The sequence below is a fragment of the Crocodylus porosus genome, unplaced genomic scaffold, assembly GCF_001723895.1.
Source record: "Crocodylus porosus isolate Cpor-Errol unplaced genomic scaffold, CroPor_comp1, whole genome shotgun sequence".
NCBI classification, from domain to species: domain Eukaryota; kingdom Metazoa; phylum Chordata; order Crocodylia; family Crocodylidae; genus Crocodylus; species Crocodylus porosus.
Window position 1 is genome coordinate 64,910,305 of NW_017728906.1, and position 14,321 is coordinate 64,924,625.

Genomic DNA, 14,321 nt, shown 5'->3' on the forward strand with positions numbered 1-14,321 from the left:
CTGAACAGGTTCAGGTCCCGCAGCCTGTCCTCGTAGGGCCTGCCCTGTTGTCCCCTGATCATACGAGTGGCCCTCCTCTGGACCCTCTCCATGCTTTTAGACAGGAAGAAGAGGAAATAAAGCAAGATAACTGATTGAGACTTGAAACAGATAGAGAAAATAGTGCAGAGAGAGGAAGACGGAAGGAGGAGGGAGAGATAACAAATTAGAGGTATGGATTAAATGTGAGAAACAGAAGCAGCAGATACATCCACAAGTCTGAGAGGTGAATTTTTCATATGTATTTCTTTGAAAGTTAGGGGAATGGATTAAATAACTTTATGAGTATTTATTTCTAAATACTTTCTAGCACATTCCACACACACATAATTTCCATCTAGGCCACAACAATCACCACAGAGTAACCAAAACCCTCTTGTGTGCTGTTGCCATAAAAAGACCCCATATTATTTTGGTTTTCTTAGCTTATGTAGATTCGCATTTTTGCTTTGTTCATTAATTGCAGCCCTAGTCTGTAGCTGAAGATGCTTTTCCTTTTTACTAAAACCATCTATTAAAATATAATATGTTCAGTTAATTATATTTATTTTTCCAGAGCAAAGTGAGGAGAAACACTCTGGGTGATAAGTAAGTAATAAATAACAATAAAAAGGCGACAATTTTAAAGTGGATGAATAAACAGGAGGTTGTTATGGAAATAGTGTGATAAATATCACTGTGCATAAATGAAAAATGAGCTGAAAATGAACAGAATGAAAATGGTTCTTTCTACTATCTTTACTGCAATTTCACTAATGTATTATTCTTCTCTCTTCAGAGACTTTTGATCACATAATCTATTTTTCTTTTTAATTCTAAACTGCAGGTTTATAGAAATGAGGCATATTGCCTCTATGAAAAAGTGTTCATGATTATGATGTATTCAGCGGGGATTGGTTTTGCAATATAACATCTATTCACACCTCTAGCCATGACTCAGTTGACAGTCAAACAACATTACATCTTAATAAAATCTGAAAAAATATAATCAATTTCCTGTTTGCATCTCCTTTTAAAATATGTATTCAAATTTGTGAGGGGGGTTAATAATTATGAAATAAATCATTAACTATATGTTGTCAAGAAAGACAGTATTTTGCAGAAGTAAATTGATTTACTAGATACAATTAAAACTTGGCCTCAGTTTTGTTGAAATCTATTGTAAAAATGGAGGAGTATTTGCTAACTGAGGGACAGTTCCTGCTTCCTACTCAAAGGGGAGCCCATAAGGAGATTTCTCTTCATTGCACCACCTACACCTTTCTCTAAAGAGAGAACAGCTACTTCTGGATTCTACTGCTCATGGCATCAACACCAATAGAGAATCTTTGGGCCAGATGGCTGATTTTTAATGAGCCATATCAGGCAATATCGATCCAATTCCAATATGCATCTGGGCAGCTTGGAGAGCGGCATCCAGCTGCTAAGTCTGTTCTGGGGAAAGGGTGAGAGGGGAGGGAAGGGGTTTGGGGAGCAAATTGAGGCCCCTGTGATAAAGGAGGGAGTAGAGCTAGGGCAGGGGCAGGGGCAGGGGCAGGGGCAGGCGCTGTAGAGCCAAGGCAGAGTGAGGGATGGAGCTGTGAGTGACTCGTCCAGAGGGCATAGGGCAGAGGCAGCTCCCACCACTATGCACACCTTGGGAGGCATGAGGGGCATGTGCCTCCAGATGTGTGCACGGGGTGAGGGTGGGCTGCCACTGCAGGCTGAGGTTGAGGGCAGTACCAAGCTCTTCCCAGCATGGGGCTGGACCAGTCTATGCTCAGGGTGGGTGGCAGTGGCACAGGGAAGGGGGCTACGGGAGGGGCTGTAGCCACCCCAAAATTCACCATAGCCCTCCTCCCAGTGCCACTGCTGCCTGCCCTAAGCACAGCCCTGGCCACATAGGCAGCTGCCCTCACCCTGTGCACAGATCTGGGGGCACACCCCCCAGCCTCTCCCAGGGTGCATGCAGATCTGGGGGCACATGCCCCCCATGCTCTCCTGGGGTGCGTGTAGTGGCAGGAGCCCCCCCCCATGCCTCCTGGACAAGCCACTCTCTGCTTCATCCTGTGCCCTGCCCCAGCTGTGCAGCACTTGCCCCTGCCCCAACCCTAGCCTCCCTCCCTCACTGGAGGGGCCTCACCCCATGCTCCTTCCCTCACAGCAGACTTACCAGCCAGACCCAGCTGCTCTCCATGCTAGTGGGCTGGGCTGCTAACTGTCTGCCTGCTGCACTGTGGCTGCGCATACATGGGGCATTTATTGGTGGTATTATCAGCCATAAACAGTCGATTGTCAATACAGTCAATTTTCCTAATATCGGTGCCAATCTGATATGGGACTGAAGTATCAGTGCACCTCTAGTATATTATTAATCACTTTATAAGGGCAAGGCCCGACTGTAATTATTTTCACAGATGTGGGGTGTGGGCTCTAGAGAATAAATCTTATCCTCTTCATTATGACTGGAAGGTCTTAGAATGGCAGGGACAAAGGTAGACAACAGCTTAAAGCAGATTCTGGTTGCTGTGTTTTATGAGTCTTGAATAAAATTAATAAAACATTCAGTCAGAAACGACACTATTCCTCATTGCCTTGTGGAGCAGGTGGGTTTAGACAACAGACAGCTAACCATGAGAAGTGAGGAATCAGGGTCACTCTGAAAAATGCCAGATGTGCAATCAGGGCCATACTGAGCTAGCTGTTAATCCATAAATTTGTCTACTGAAAAGCATATCCCAGTTTTACCAAAAATACTGGTAAAAGAAGATCTCAAGTATATTTGATTTTGGCATTATGTAAAAAAACCAAATTACATTTTTTTTAAATGAATAGAGATTAAAAGATATTTGCTTGCTAATACATAATAAAATATGTTCATCAAGGTTTTATCATACTAGAGGTTAGTTTAGGGAAGGAAGGGCCTTAACTAAATACATATTAAACTTTATATTAAGGAAATGAACATAATGACTTTGAATATTTTTAGCACCCAAAGCATAACCAGATACAATTTACCAGTCACACATGAGATAAATGATCCTGCAAAAAATTAAAGGCACTGGCTGTGGCCTCAAACATGGGGCCTAGGCCTGCCTGGTGCAGCTGTTCATCCCAGCCTGAGCACACAGCCTGGACACAAGTGGCCAGAGCTCTCCATCTGGGCCTAGTCATCTAGTCACTCTCTGCCATTGGAGTGGTCAGACAGGGTCAGCTGATACTTCACCCCTTCCAGCATAAATCCTTGACTCAGAAGAGGAAGTTTCTGGGCAACATGGCTCAATCTGTACCCAGGCTGCTTTGCCTTTGCCTTGTGCCTGTACTAGCTCTCTGATTGATCCCATGGCTACTTGACCCAGTTCACCCTTGGACTTTGTGTTCTGCCTGACTCTACAGATTCCTAATCCATAGGCACTGACTTTTATTTTTGCTGGGTGAGGGAAGGGGCAAAGATGATGCTCCCTGTGGTGGCACACCCGGAGCAGAGTTTAGCAGAGCCCACGGGGGGCGAGGGCAGATGTGGGCTGTGAGCTGGAGGCTCAAGGCTCCTTGTCCTGCTGCCTTCCCCCCAGGAGCCCCATGGCAGCTTCATTGCAATGGGACATCCTCTGCCCACCCAGCAGCAGGAGGGGACACAACTCCAAACCATTGACCCTGCTGCTGCCAAGAAGTAAGCAGGCACCTTGTCACGGTGGTGCAGCTGGCACAGGGCTCCCTGGGGGAGGGTAGCAGTGTGGGGAGCCCTGAGCCTGCAGCAGGCATCCTGCATCTGCCCCTGCCCTGCCTACAAATATGGGGGACATGTTCCCCTCCATTCCCCCTTTTCCAGGCATGCATGCAACAGCAGGGAGCTGGCCCTTTGACAGCCTCCTGGATGAGCTGCCCATGGCTCTGTCCCACTCCCTGCCCCAGCCATGGGCCACATGTACTATCCTGGTTGGGGAGCACCCCCAGGTCCAGCCTCCACCCCACTCCCTTCCTCATAGTGGGGGCCTCAATCTGCACCCCCCCCATAGACTTACCTGCAGGCAGCTGGGGAGCTGCTCTCCACTGCTGCCTGGGGCTGTATTCCTGGCCACATGCATGTGTGTGTACATGTGTACATGCACATGGTGACCCCTGTGTTCTGTTCCCCGCAGCCCTTTGCAGGCTGGAACCCAGTTAACAGAAAACCCAGACACTTGCATGATATTGGGAATCCAAGGCAAATGCTGCCCAGGAGCAAAACTTGATATTCCCATTTCAGGACTGTCCCACCCAATGGTATGGGTGGTCACCCTACCCTCTTTGAGGGGAGTTGGGGTCCTGAGGCCACTGCGTGGTCAGAGTCTTATGTCCTAAACCAAATCCTGGCTTGATCTCCTATATACCTGACATGGCTCTCATTCTGATGTTGTGCTCTGCCCAGTCCACTGGCTTTCTGACTTTGTTCTTCAGACTGAACTCTTGGCTTCTGGCTTCCTGGCTCCCCAACGCTCAGATCGGGCATAAGACTTCTGGTTCTGGTTGCTCCCCTGGACCCTGACTCCCAGACCTGGACAATGACCCAGCATGACACAGGTATACAAGTAAAGAAGACAGTATAGTCTGTCATTGTAAAGTATATATAATATTTTCATATTTGTACCCTTTGATTTAGGTCTCCTTGGCACAGTTTTAAAATATTTAAATGGCTTCATCCAGGGACTCCTTTCTCCTGCTTCATCAAAACTAACAAATAACAATCCAGCATTTGAAAACATTTGTAAGATTGCTATGGTCTTCTGCTTCAGTCCTCCAAATCCTTTGGAGCTAGGAAAAATTAAGGTGCCTTGCTGTAAACCCTGAAGGTGGTGAGACTTGGGCCATTCCAGATATGGGTAGAATCAGGTGGCGGGAGAAAGTTCTAAAGGCACAACTAGAAAGGATCAGCTACCTTGTGTTATCCCATCTATTGTACATACTAATGACGTATGTTGCTCTTGAGGGACTATATGGAACATCATCTGCAGAGGCCTTAATTTTTTTTTTTAGCCATATTTAGCAGGCTCACTTTTTGAGTGAGAAAGTAATCAAGCATAAAAATCAAAGTTCACCTCAGAATCTTTGTTCTTCAGCCTTGAACTACAGGTCCATCTGCAGATGAACCAAGATAAGTGCTTCTTTGAAACGTAATTTTTATCCTAGCCAATAATTCCTGTTTGCTAACAGGCCAGCCACTTCTTAGAGGCTTTAAAGACTATAGGACTTAGCAAATTTAAGATGAATCTCTTTCTGTGTAATATTAAAAAGTTGATCAATAATGAATATGTGATTTTGTTTGATATGCTTTGTCTATAATTTCTCATAATACATTTACTGTGTATAATTTGATATTAATATTGCTATTTGGATTCATTTAAACTTATTCTCTTGAATACTTGATTTTGGTGGGACAGGATCCCCAAACTTTCCTTGGTACTTAGATCACCTCTTAAGGTCAACAATACCTACTTTGCACCTTTGTGCATGTCATTCAATAATGTCAAGCATACTAAAAAGTCAAGAAGAGGAAGATGAACAAAGAAGAGAAATCTAACTGAGAAAATGCTATCACAATTAACCAGCCCAAAATCCTTGCACATGCAGAAACAGTTCCCTGTTACCATAAATAAAGCACAACACTGAAATGGAAACTCACTTCAAGAAGCCAGGACTGTTGCAGAGATATTCCCTTAAAACAAAATCACTCAAATGCTCAACCTTCCCCTAGAACCAGAAAGTCACCTCTTACCTAGATCCCATTTTCTCAGGCTTCAAATCCTGCCTTCATCATAAATGAAGTCAGTCTCTTGCCACAAGAAACCAACCACATCTACATAGAAACCAGTGATCAAGTTTCCTTTCAGTTTCCCATAGAGATATTAAACTCTCCAACCTTCATATCATGTGTTCTAGTTCCTGCTCCAAGAATGTCTCTATTCAATCACACTACCCAATCTATACATTCATCATACAGAAATAAGATTAAGGCATAAAGATGACAAGATACTTGTTCAGAGTTACAAAGTGAGTCTGTGGCTGGAGATTTCTGGTCTACTCTTGTCCAATAGATCACAATGATCAATTTTAACAGGGGCTTAAATGTGAGTTCCTGACGTTAGGCATATGGCTGTAGCTTTATAGGTTAACCATATTCCTTATCTTAGCAAACCTCCATAGCCACTCCAGCATGTAGGAAATTACTCACACTGCATAATTCGCCCATTACTGAAATATTTTGCATGGTACATCCTCAATATATGTCATTTTCATGATTTCTAACCAGAGCAAAGTATGTTAATCCACAGACAGCATTCTTTGTATTATCTAAAAAAAGAGGCATTAGATATGACAGTAACTATCCTTTGGATGAATGGGATAATGAAAGGCTCTTATATTGAATGCTAATACTATTTCTGAATAAATTAATAGAGTCACAGGCTGTTCTCATGAGTGTTGTGTCATATGTGTTCCTGACTCATTGCACATGTCTACATGTTCATTAATGCGCAGTAGTTACTGCACATTTAATTTAGCACTTGCTTAATGAAGTACCAGCTAAATGCACAGTAACTACAGTTACTGCGCAGTTTTGCCAGAAAACATCTTTTAGTCACACTGCTGCACAGCAGCCTAATAATACTGTGCAGTAGTGTATTAGCACTGTCCATGCTGTGATGCACTACTGCTCAGTGTTATTAGGCTACTGTGCATTAAGAATCTTGTGTACATGGACACAGTAAGTGGTAGAAGTTTTTCCATTTGGAAAGTGGGGGCAGATCTCTTGCATCCAAACACAGCTCAGTCCATTTAGGTACTGCAATGCCTAAAGAATAAGCAATTTGTCTCAGGAGTAGTGCAGGGAACCAGGATGTGGGTTAGTTTTAATGACAAGGCCACCAACCTGGAGAGTAGGGCCAGGGTAGCATGCTGAAAGTACAGAGGTAATAGCCTACTGATTCAGGGTCTTGCCCAGGGGGTGAAAAAGCCTTCCTTCATCTTGGCCTCACATAGCTCTCCCCCTCTCACCTGCCTAAGTATGGCAGGAAGTAGACCCCTTTCTCTGTGTCCTGCTGGTTAGAACACTTCGCTAAGTAGCAAACAATACAGCTTCAAACCCCTTTTTAAAGAGGGACCTAAAACTTGGGTGTTCTTCGCTCAGACTACTGGACTAAAGCAAGGAACTAAACACCATTCTCCATATCTCAGGTACTTGTCTCAGATAATTTCAGGATTTAACCACATTTATGCACATGCCTGAGGAAGCATATGGTGCTGTGTACTTGCCTGACCAAAACACAGCTCTGTTGAGCACAAACATGGACACAAACAAGCAGCTAGAGCTGAATCACAAGCTTCTTCCTAGTCAAAAGCAGCAGTTATATAATTGCATAACAGCCTGCTAGAGCTAGGGCACTTGCTCAGGAAATGGGAAACCTGGATTCTGGGCCTTTTAAGAGATTCAAATCCACATCTTCCACCTCCAAAAAGAATCACCAAGCTATAAAGTAGCCTGCATGGGAGCATCATGCACAGGGGCTGCAGGGAAGGGCAAGTGCCAGGGGATATAGGTACCACATGGGGTAGGGTCAAGCAGGAGGGGAGGAAGGTGACAGGGGGCAGGCACTGGGGGAGCAAATGGTCGGGGGGACAAACCATTTTCTCCAAATGGGCTTGCGGGGAGGATGGACAGGGGGCAAAGTGCAAGGTGGCAAGGGGTAGGGGTCAGGCAACTTGACTTCACTGTTGCCTACCCCCTTGCCACTGCTTGTCCACTGTAGCAGTGGGTAGATTAATTAAGGATGACCCTCCAATAATTAGACTCTATACATGGAAAATTATAAACAAATTTATAAATTTTCCACGTCTAGACTCTAATTATTGGGGGCATCATTTTGGATCTGGGTAAATACAGTAAATAGAGCTGTGCTTTTTGAAAACCTTTTGAAAACTGGCTGATCACTGGTTAAATCCTGAGCCTTGTGCTCAGGAGAAAACAGATCTGCAAGTGCTAAACTAAACTGAGATCCACTGGAATACGTACAAAGGAACTGCAGCCTAAAGCCCAGTCTTTAGGAGGAGGAAGATTGTAGGTTTCTTCCCCCACAAAAGTGAAGCTAAAGACCTAATATGAAAGTGGGGCATCATCAGAGGCCATGACGAGATCTGAGGTGGAGTTCATACAAACCTCATAACGTCATGCTATAAAAAGGGGCCCAAAAAAGGGTATGCTGAAAAGGTGCAATTCTCAATCTAGGCCTTGTCTAACCTCTGGATTTGTTCCAAAGACAAAGATTAGCCATTAGTGCTGGGTGTAGCTGCACTGGTATAAACACTAATACAATCAGGAAGTTTCAAGTGGGTATAAACTCCATTGTCGCAAAGGTTTGTCTGCTACAGTGGGGAATGAACTGTGTTTAGCCACATGGTCATTGATGGCTGTAATTTGTCTTGACAAAGTCATTGGCATCTTTTCCAACCTAGTATGATGTTGTTTCCTTAACTCTTATGTGTTTATAAGGCTTTTGAGGAGATTTCCGTAAAATGACTACACCATTGATTTTCATCGTCATTACGTCTCCTTAATCCTCTCCCTATTGTTTTCACAACTTTAGCAATTAAATTATTCCTTTAAGACACACACTATAATATCTCAACAAAGAAGAAGGGCAGGCAGAGAGAGTAAATGAGTTATTTCTTTGCTTCAAATGTTGGTAGAAGAGGATCATTTAAGGAAGGGTGGAACAAATCCTCACATCTGCACACTATTTGAGGAAGTTGGAAATTTAACAAGTTGTTTTCATCCAGGAGCAATCAATTTCTTGTTTAATCTTATTTCCTGTGCTTCATTTTATTACACATGCTGTTTATTCCAGACAGTGAGTTTTTTCCAATATGAATGTTGTCCTTCCTAAAAGGAAAATTAAGAATCTCTGCAAGGAAGAAATTGTTCACAGCCATTTGTGAGATCAAGCTATGTGGCTCCTATTAAGTGCTACAACCAAAGCTGCAAATAACAATAAAAAAAGGCTCCCAAGAGTCCTTTCTGCAGAATGGATGGACAATGGATAATGACTCAGACTCTTGCAATGCAATCTAAAATAAGTTTCTTAGGTAAAAGAAAACAAATTGTTGTTTGTATTGCTGAGACACCATACCAAACACACTTGGCCAACCAACTGAGCAGTCAAATAAATACACAGTCTCTTTAAAATACAACTTATCTTTCTCTATCTTTACGTAAATATTTGGAATAAAATATTTCCCAACTATATTGCTTTAACAGAGCTTACTTATGATGCTGTGTGTGGGTTAATTGATAAAAATGCTCAGTTTTGTAGGACTGATTCATTTCTTTTATGTTCCAGTTCCATAAATGCACTTTTAAAAGTAGTGCCATGCACATAGACATAAAAAAGAGTAATCTTAAAGCAAATTGCTTTTGACCTTGATGGCAATATTTGTAGTTTACATAATCTGTGGTAGAGAAAGTTGGGCCAGATAGCATTTTGTTTTAATCTCATTCTCATTTACAATTTTTGCTTCTTTATTGAGACCAAAATATTTCATTTTTTCCTAAAGTATCTTCTATAGTAATACTGAATTACTGAATAACTTCATCTTTCCAATCATAGATTCTGAAGGCCACAAGGACCTGTTATGATCATCAGCTAGGGACAGACATGCAAAAAGCCTGAGCCTGAATTGATTCAGTCTTTGCAGGTTAGTCTAACTTGGCTAGATTGAATCAGTTTGCAACTGCACAGACATTCTCTCTGGATTGAGGAAATTCAGGTACATGTGGGGGGCAGGGGCACTAGAGTAGCCTTCCCTTCCCTTCTAGCTGGTGGGGGAAGGGGGCATGGCCGGCCCCGGCAGGATGTTCTGATTAGGGAGGGGTTTTAACCCCCACCCTGCCTGCAGTCCTAGGCTTTTCACTGCTCAAGGGCAGGAGTGTTGTCAGACCCTGCATCTGTTGATGCTGAACTTTTCCATTTTCATCTCCCTGCTTCTTCAGACTGTCTGCAAACTAGGCGATTTCTAATACCTTTCTGTTCCTTCTTGAAGACTGACAGATTGCAGCCAGTTTATCAGCCCGTCAAGCCAAGTGCTTCTTATCTGCATGGTGTATTTGCATTGCAAGCCACTAGCTGGCTGTCTTTATTCCAGTGAAATTGGAGATCCACATAAATACCGCTCAGCATTAGCTAGCAGGAGGTAGGGGGTCATGGCCAGATGCCGGGGCCCTGTGCTGGGGTCCTTGCTGTTAGAGAAGAGTGGGAAGCGGGATCCCTGCTTGAGCAGCCAGCAGGGAGGGGGAGGGGGAAGCCTGATAGCCGCTGCAGTCCTTCAGCCAGCTGGAGCTATGATAGCACTCTGGCTAAGAAGTAGAGGGGCGGGGGCAACCCTGCTCTGCTGTGGAGCAGAGAGCCCAGAGAGCATGCTGGGATGCTGGGAGAGTCTGATTTAATTTAAACCAGCAAGGGTCTGGGACAGATGTTGCATAAACTAGTTTGACCCAAATCAGTTAATTCTGATATTACATTCAACCAGGTTTATCTCAAACCAGTTTCAGTCACTTCCAAACTGGTTTATGTGCACTGAACATCTGTTCTGTTACACATTTAAACCAGTTTCTGATCACATAAACCAGTTTATGTGTAATGTCTGTCTCTAGGCCAGGTCTTTTCTCCTGCATGACACAGACCATTGAGCCTCAATAGCGTAACTCATCATGGGAAAGAGGGGCACCCACCCCAGGCACCAAGTTAGAAGGAGTACCAGGAGTACCCCCACCAGCAAAGAGTCCATGCTTTGGCAGCGTTGTCATACCAGGAAATCCAAAATAGTTGCTTTAAGAGAAATAGTCAGGACTGTTTAAAATACTGATTCTCAACCAGGGTGACACAGCACCCTCCAGTGCCTGAGATCCTTTTAAGGGTGTTGCAGGGTGCTACACAATATTAGATATGCAAACATGATTCACAAGATAAACCCAAAGATTTCTAATAGAAATCCATAGTTGTGGTCTTTCCAGTTCTTTGCAACAGAAAAACCATATTATTTTTCTGTAGTTAAAAAAACAGAGTGAACACTAAAAGCTGGCATTCTCCAAGTGGTGCTGCAAGTCGGTCAATTGCTGGCAAAACCAGAAGTGCCAGTGGCAAACCCGGAAGTGCTGCTGGCACTTCTCTTGGTATCCCCACAATCTCGGGGTGGGGGGAGGGGCACTGGCCATCGCCCCCTGCTCCCTGGCTGGCAAGAGCCAATCTCAGGAGGGCATGTGCCCCCCATGATCTCCCTACACATCACCTATGCTAGTATACCGGCATCAACTTAACTTATCTTGAATAGATAACATCAACTTTGAAGATATAGAACTACAGGCTTTAGCCTGTGATGCACTCTGGTTACTAACATGGACTACGATCATTTTCACTGCAAATGTTACTCATGATAGCTAAACTAACTCTTCATGATACTATGTAGATATACCACCCAGCCTTAATTAAAATTCTTCAAGTGATAGAGACTGCAGCATGATCCTTGATACATTATTTCAATGACCAATTACACTTTTGGTTAAACTGTTCCATCTTATTTCTTGCCTGAACTTGTCTAGCTTGTGTGAAGCTCCATGTTGCCTCAACTAGATTATTCCATGTACTTGAGTTAGCCCATTTACAGCTAGTTTACATATTTCTATGTACATATTGGACATGTCAGCACAAGAAGTTTACTGTGGAGCTGCTTAATTAGCTCCACAATAAAGTCTCTGTATCTAAATGTGCGGTCCTATTAAGTCACAGTAAGCTAACGAACAGTGCTGTAGGTTAATATATGTCACTATAAGTACCATCCTGTGGTGACATTGTTTACTGCACAGTAATACACGTGTAGACACTGACAGGGCTGGCTGGGGCACAAGGGTGCTTCGGTGAGGAGACTACCTGCTGGCTAGTCCCATACTGAAGCACTTTGTGTCCCAGTCAGCCCTTCCACAGCACATTAAACTGGGTTGGAGCATCCCTGGCCTGGCAGGCTGACCCTGCCCCCCCCGCCCCCCCTCGAAACCCCTTGCCAATCAGGGCTGCTCCAACCCAGCTGAACATGCTGCAGTCCTGGGCACAAGTGTAGATGTGCCCAGTAATCTGCAGTGTGGCCATATGCTTAGGGAGATATGGTGCTGGACACAAGGTAATAACAGTAAATTAGGCTCCTACTGTGTTGTCATACTAATCTTGTGTGGATTATGGCTTCAGGAACAAGGAGAGCATGAGGCTGAATATCTAATATTCTCCCCAGGAACAAGTAGATGGAAAGCATACATAAAGAAGTGAAGCCAAAGCTACATGCCACTTATATGGTGACCAGCACACCTGACTGGAGACAAAAGGAAAAAGGTTTGTAGCAATTTAATTAACCCCCTTCAACTGTGTAACAGGGAAGCGATGGCCGACTTGCTCTTCAGAAGGTGTCTCCATAACACAATGTCTTCTGGAGTTCTTGCTGTGGCTCACACAGACTCTAAAAAACTTCCCTTTGCTCAGAGCCCACTGTCAGAATTGAGCAGTTAACGAAACACCACAGAATCCTATTACAACAACCACTTATCCTTCTTTTCGTTACACCTCTCAAATGGTGTGTCATGTCTGACTTTAGACTGGAAACTAGGCAGAGAAGGGATGTTAACTAGGCAGAGAAGGGACGCTGACTTTAGGTTTTTTTTCTTGTGAAAGTCAAGCATATTAATTTCTGGAATAATTCATCATTTTAATACTAATTATTTATTGCATTAAATAAGAGAGAGACAAGAGATGCTCTAGATATAATGATTCCTTTCATGTAACTCAAGCTATTACTTGGCCACCAAGCCTTTGCATTCATTAGCTCTTTTTACTGTTGAACTGTTAAGTGATAGATCAGATTCTTATTTTGCTATAAGATTTTCAGCTTGATATTTTGGATAAGTCTTTAAATGGTACACAATTTACTACTGGCTATTTCACTCAAAGTTTAATAATCAAGAACAATCTTATTCTACATTCAAAATAAATTGCTGCAGACAATAAAATATCTCAGAAAAAGGAATTACAATCTTCCCATTCCACTTACAATTCATTTGTCACATAGATCTTACATGTTCAAGTCCCCTAAAGCTCTTACAAATATTGTTGTTAATGGATTTCTATGGTCTAATAAATTGATAACCTTACAATGAAATAGGCAACCTACCTTGAAATTGAAGTGCCACTAAGGCAAAAGGAATATGCACCTCTGCCAGAACACAAAAGACAACTAAAATACTCCTATGAATCTTAAACACTTCCTTTCTATTCACTTACTAGTTCCTCTAAGGCAATAAATAGCCTTTGATACATCTTAGCAAATTGAAAAATGAACCAATACCAGACCTAAATCAAACACCTTAATGTCTTTAAACCCCTTTATGAAACAAAACACATCTAAAACAGGGGAAAATGTCAGAATGAGACTATAAAGGAATATACATTTCAATCATTCCCTGAATAACAATTAAATATAAAACTTCAATGTTTTATGCAATTCATACCATCCATCTATCTCTATGTTATCACCTCTGAAGAACTCAGTTACTACATACTTGATCTGGCTGACAACCAGAAGAAAAATATTCATCTTTATTCTGGAATGGGCATCCCCTTCTAATGCATTATTCCAAACTCTCCTCCTCTCTCTCCCTCCCCTCCCTACCACATGGAGTAAGGAATCTTGTTAGGGAAGAGCTCTGCATAACAGATTAGATGTTACTGGATAGGATTGGAACTGACCCCAGGGGTCATATAGCCCAACCCTGCAAACGGATATGGGATCTGCTGTTCCTAACCCATCCCAGACTGATGCCTATCCAGTTGTAACAGGGAACACTAGCCCTGTTACCAGAAGACAGGTCGGCCCCCTTAGGGCTAAAGCTTTCTGGGCACAGAGGGCCAGTAAGGAGGGGGTTAAATGTTGAGCCTGGCCAGGTAGTCAGCTGACTGGAAGGGGCGGGCCAGGACTATAAAATCCCTGGGTAGGGGCCAGCAGCCAAAGGGGAAGGAGAGCATCCTAGAGCTCCATAGAGAGGCTTGGTGAGTGGTCCAAAGGCTGGAGGAGGGGAACTATGAAGGACCCCGGAGGGACGGCAGCAACCTCAGAAGAAAGACCATCATTGACAGTGGGGAGCTGAAGCATGAGGCCTGTGTAAATGTAAGCTGGCATGCTGCCTTCTTTAATCACCTTTTTTGGGTGGCAGTTATTTTGCATGTACAGGACTGTTCATA

The 14,321-nt window shown here is 43.4% G+C and overlaps 1 long non-coding RNA gene across 1 annotated transcript in view; it reads left to right on the forward strand.

Annotated features, from left to right (window-relative positions):
- The window catches only part of LOC109305956, a 20,517-nt gene extending 6,520 nt beyond the window's left edge, over positions 1–13,997 (forward strand). The window contains exons 2-3 of the long non-coding RNA XR_002099787.1: positions 4,345–4,352; positions 13,987–13,997. This is a non-coding gene — a long non-coding RNA (uncharacterized LOC109305956). The remainder of the gene's footprint in view (positions 1–4,344; positions 4,353–13,986) is intronic.
- The last annotated feature ends 324 nt before the right edge of the window (positions 13,998–14,321 follow it).